The sequence below is a fragment of the Amblyomma maculatum genome, unplaced genomic scaffold (genome assembly GCF_055883805.1).
Source record: "Amblyomma maculatum isolate TAMU_Amacu unplaced genomic scaffold, ASM5588380v1 scaffold_24, whole genome shotgun sequence".
NCBI lineage: Eukaryota > Metazoa > Arthropoda > Arachnida > Ixodida > Ixodidae > Amblyomma > Amblyomma maculatum.
In genome coordinates, this window is record NW_028146749.1 from 2,171,658 (window position 1) to 2,177,130 (window position 5,473).

The following is a 5,473-nucleotide window of genomic DNA, read 5'->3' on the forward strand; positions in this document are numbered from 1 at the left end:
TTGCTATTTACTTTTCCTTGTATACATTAGTTCTGTGAAGAAAACCACAGGCTAGAAGGAAATGTAATGCCATGCATTTTGATACTTGGCCACGTTGTGCTGGCTCAGTAGTTAGTGCTTGGCTGCTGAACCCAAAGATGCAGATTTGGTTCCAGCCAGAGCAGGAGCATTTCAATAGAGGCGAAACAATAGGCTGTCATGCACCGTGCGGTGTTAGTGCATGTAAAAGAACCCCAGGTGGTCGAAATTATACCGGAGCCCTCAACTATCGTGTTCCTCATAGCCGTAGTTATTTTGGGATGCTAAACTAGATATATATGACATCATACTCTGAGTAAGATGCTATTCATGGTCAATTAATCATACACTAAACGATCAATTTTTTTCTGCATGGTACAGCAGCTGTTGTACAATTCTACTTTAGCCTTCATGAAGAATATCACACTGGCTCCACATGGCCTTCTGTTGACCCTTGATATGCGTCACAATCACACACCCGAGTATGTATTTATCTAAGGGCACCTATGCATGCAAGGAGGGGACCATTACTTTCCATTTGTCCGAACTGATATGCACGATCCACATCATTTTTGTAATTCAACTGCCTGCTATTTGAACTGTCCAGCATTGATGCAAGTTTCAAAGAACTGCAATTAGCAAATTAATCCAAGCAGGAAACCATGCCAAGAACTGCTTTGGTTTCATCTTTAACAACTGTTTGAGAACTAAAATTAGCCAAATGTTGTAAAACATAGATGAGAGGTTACAAAATCTAAAAAACAATGCAGCCTACCTGTGGCATGTAGGGTTTCACATTCTAAAGTGACATATGTAGCTATGAAAAATACCGTAGTGGAGAGCTCCAGACTAATTTGACTGCCTGGGCTTTGTACTTTGCATTGACATCTTGCAGGAAACAGAAGCATTTGCATTTCGCCTGCACCAAAGTGCGACTGCCATCACTGGCATTAAACATCACGACCTTGGGGCAAGTAGCCGAACGTGCCACTAAGATGTCGCAGCGTCTACGTACATGCTATACACGTCAACCTTTCTAGCATTAAAGCTGTCACATGCATGGCAGATATTCATGTTCAGCTTTGGACTGACAAGTTCAAAAGTGTACTATTTGTGTTTTTCTAGCATGAAAAACAAAGGAAACTAAGAAAAAACGAAAAAAAAAAAATGAACATATGTTGAAAAAGCACTAGTCATTAACACATAAAGCATATTCGTTCTTTTATTAATGATAAAGTGGCCTTCAATAATAGTACAAAGCCTGAACATTTAGGAAGGTGCTGTGCCAGGCAGCTATTTTACAGAAACCTGAACCATTTCACCTGTAGTAATGCGGATCCCGGCAGTGTGGGCTGGGCACTTATTTTTCGGTCCACTAGCTCCAACATGCGAAAACTGCATCATGTGCATTCCCATTTTCCGAGTTTTGAGCTCTGTAGTGCAGGCTAACAAATTGTCGATACCTTATTTTCGTCTGATTGTTGCACAGCGCGTGTAAATAAATTACCACTGCACCTAATAAACACTGACATGCACGTGCAACATCGCCGATCATAAACGGTCACACTGATGTCCGTCCGGACATCGGCGCACTCATCACAGCACTCTTAGCACTCTAGTAGGACGTAATCCGTACATCACAGCATCTCACGGTAAGCACAAACCACACCTCCAACAAACACGAATGACGCGATGCTTGGGCCAGAGACACGCCGGCGGCACCCAGCTTTTTTAGCGACTACGTAGAACTTGCAGCACCAAACCTCAATGCGAGCAGAAAGCGATGCGTTACGTGACGCATCTCATCACAGATAGAAGTGAGGAAACTTTGAAGAATCAAAACTACATAACTACATAACGACCGTCGCAGACGTTAATCCACATGATAACGAGGACCAAATGAGCGGACGTGCGGGCCGCAGGCTGGCTGTCAACACCGCGATTACATGCGCTTGCGCTGGTCGTGCTTGCGACCCTGCCGCGGTCCAACTCACGTAAACCTATCATCATGCCATCAAGTAGTATATCACCCATTCTATGCACTATTCCTGCCACTGTACTATTCTTTGTAATTTCACATTTCACGCATGCAGTAGTACATACTTCCTGCACCTCGCACGTAACGTACACCTCATACCAACTTCGATTTGGCTACATATGGCTACCATGTTGTTGCTACAACCACATCTGGGGATCTCGGATCCGTCCGGCTTTCCCGACGGATCCCAAGGCCCATATCGGAGAAAAATGCGTTGGGTCTGTCGGAAGAACCCCACCGGTCGGGTCCGTCCGCCGTCCCTCTGAAAAATATTTCCCGGATCCGTCCGTCGTATCCCGAAGAAAAACGCACCGGGTCCGTCGGACGTACCTTTAAGACCATTGATCGGGTCCGTCGGACGTACCTTTAGCCACAGCCTTCGTACATGCCCGCGAGCTCTAGGTAAAGCATTTGTCGTCGTTCTGCTACCGTCTTGCAGCTTTTTTTAACGAGTTTTTACACGGCAGTGCAGCTATGCGGTAGTCTCAATTACTGACGCGGCGTAATCACGCGACAGTCTCCGGGCGAAGGCATGTGGAGACTGCATAATGGCGTCGATCCCGTTTCTTCGCGCTGACAGATCGGCGCTGTGCACCGATCGGTCGCCGTTGCTGTTGTCTTCGGGGTGCACTGGGGTATTGGGACGTACGCGGCGACTTACAGATGATGTGAAACTATTTGTGAGTCGACAGTCACGGAAGTTTGTAATTTTTTTTTTTTTTTTTTTTTTTAAGATTCTTCGTTTGTGGCCTAGTTTGTTTGGGCAGTAGCAGGCATTTTGGTGTGCGCCAGCGTGGACGCGCTAGTTTATGATCAGGAGGTTTTATTGCCTTCCTCGCAGCGTCAGCAGATAGAGTGGCTGGGCCCATAGAAACGATCGTGCTTCTGTCAAAAAACTCGTAAGGTATTCATCCATGCGGCCCATACGTGGTGCTGCAGTGCAAGAGGTCAGCTTCTTTAAGGTTGAGGACGCGCGACTGGTAGTCGCGCGACCAGAGGAGAGGAGCTCGTCACTACCGATGTTCACACTTGCGACAGTCGCCTTCTCGTTCTGTTCTCGTTCCGAACGAGTTGGGAGTAGGAGAGCTGCTGGGCGATGACAGTGAACGTCGGTAGCTGCCGCCTGCCAGACACTTCAGCTTTTCAGGCGAGCCGGTACGCATACCGCGCTCTCGTGTTTCCAGGAGAACGCCGACGACAAATAGACGATGTCAATCACCGTGGCGTCAATATAAAATGTTGCACCTGCGTGAAAAACCTATTTCTCAAAAGTTCATGGTATTTGCCGGATAGTCCGAATATCTTTCCAATCTCCTCCCAGGCCATATCCTATCTCCATGCCTTTGAATTCCGGATGCCGTTTGTTGAAAAGGTAGGGGTATTCTTTAATTGCATTGAGAAGGTGCTCGATCGAGTACTCCGGGACCTCGCTGATTGGTGAAATGGTTCGCGACTAGTAGTCGCGCGACTGAAAAATCGAGCAGTGCCCGATCGGCCCGCGGCAGTCGCTTTTCGACCGATGCGACCATTTGCGACTGTCGCAAGTGTGAACGGGCCTTTGTTAAAGAAGGTGAGTTGCTGGCTAGCTGAGAGATAGTATAAATGTAAACTGGCCCAGTGCAAAATGAGCCCCAGAGTGAAACGAGCCTACTGCTCGGCATGAAATTGCTACAAGATACGGGCGTATACCCGCACGAATTTATTGTGCTTATATGCTCACACGTTCCACTGTCGAGTACTCACATCGGTGCATGCAGCAATGAGGGTGACTTCGGCTATTATAGGTTCTTGCCCATGAGAGTATCTGCTCTTTTACTACTAAAATAACTGCATTGGTAGAACTCGCTGAGCTTGTTTATATAGATTTAACACTTCAGATGCATGTTGCTACCGCAAAGTTCCCTAATATATATCTTTTGCCTGCTCAACAGCGTCATCACTTTGAGAAAACTGGGAATGATAGCAGAAACAATGCCTCCATAAATAGTGGGCAGTGCTTGGCTTCAAGCTGCTGTCAAGGCCATTGACAGCTTATTTGAAAACAAAGCAATAATTAACCTGAGGTGGTACGTTTTGTTGAGGAGAGTGAGGCACCGTTGCATGTACAGCCTTTGTCAAAAGTGTAGAGGGGTCCGCTTCTGAGCCTAATAGTGGCACTGATGTAGAATTAGTTGAGGCTTTTCCCACTGAAGGAGGTAGGACAAGAAATCTTCTTGCCATCAACAAAGTTGGAATACCGGAAATTCATTACAAGCCGCAGGAACTGGCCCAGAAGCAGACCCCCTGGGCTCTACACTTTTGACAAAGACTGTACCTCGTAATCCTGTCAAAGAGCTTGGCAGTTGCTGCTATAAGCACTCTTCATTACAATTCCATGCAAGCCGCAGCATATTGCGCACTTACTGCACACGTGATTTAACTTAGTCTCTTTGTTGCTATTTCAGTGTTTTGTAAGTGTGCTAAATATTTGTATTTGTGCTAACATTGACAGCCAGCCTTGTTACTACCTTTTTCCTTCTGCAGCAGGCACTCTCGCTTGCTTTACTGAAACCAAATTCTACTGCGAGTGAGTTTGCTGAATTTATGCAAACTAAATGTAATTGCAACATTAGTCTCGTTTATTTACATTTACAGAGGCAAGGAATACTCGGGGCCGACGTACGAGTTTCCTCCACCAGTTGGATTCCGCCGCTACCTCAGTAGTGCAGTGAGCTGTAACTGGTGTGACCAAATGGATACTCTCACTCCTTTAACTGGTTTAGAGCGTGCTCCTAGTTAAGTTTAAAATACCTTGCTTGCAATGTATTTAATCTTGTTGTGGAATATTGTCACCCTTGCATTTGCTGATATGTTATTATTTGGAAAGCATTCAGAGTGATTTTGGACACATGATTTGCAGTGGCGGGAGGTGGAGAAGCACAAATGTGTGACTGCAATTTTTTGCCTCTCTAGTTTTCAGCCTTTAGAATTAAAGCAACAGATTTATATGTGAACAGGCCTGGCATGGATTAAAGAGTTTGTCATATACAACACTTGACCCTTGCTGGGATAACACAGCTGTGGTTATCTGAGCAAAAGTTCTCTGTATGTGATGGTGTCCGAAACATGGCATTGTCTTAAGTAACTTGGCATGGAATCGGCCACTTCTTGCACTCTCTTGACAGCATCTATTCTAATGTGTGCTAGGCGACATGCCTTCGGATCTGTTGTATGTCTGCAGCAGTTGCCTTGATGTATCAAGATGACGTGGTTGTTGCGAGTTGGAAATTCCTATTCTCCCGACTACACCAATAAAATGCAGTGTAGCCAAATACTAGGAACCAATGTGTTATGTGGTTCATTGTGAAGGCTTGCCATTCTCGTAACTTTGCCAAATTGCTAGAAACATTATTTTTAAGCCCGGTCTTCTAGGTTCCT

The 5,473-nt window shown here is 45.6% G+C and overlaps 1 long non-coding RNA gene across 1 annotated transcript in view; it reads left to right on the forward strand.

Annotated features, from left to right (window-relative positions):
• LOC146170990 (uncharacterized) overlaps window positions 1-5,233 on the forward strand; it is a 58,673-nt gene extending 53,440 nt beyond the window's left edge. Inside the window, exon 3 of the long non-coding RNA XR_014702998.1 lies at window positions 4,691-5,233. This is a non-coding gene — a long non-coding RNA (uncharacterized LOC146170990). The remainder of the gene's footprint in view (window positions 1-4,690) is intronic.
• The last annotated feature ends 240 nt before the right edge of the window (window positions 5,234-5,473 follow it).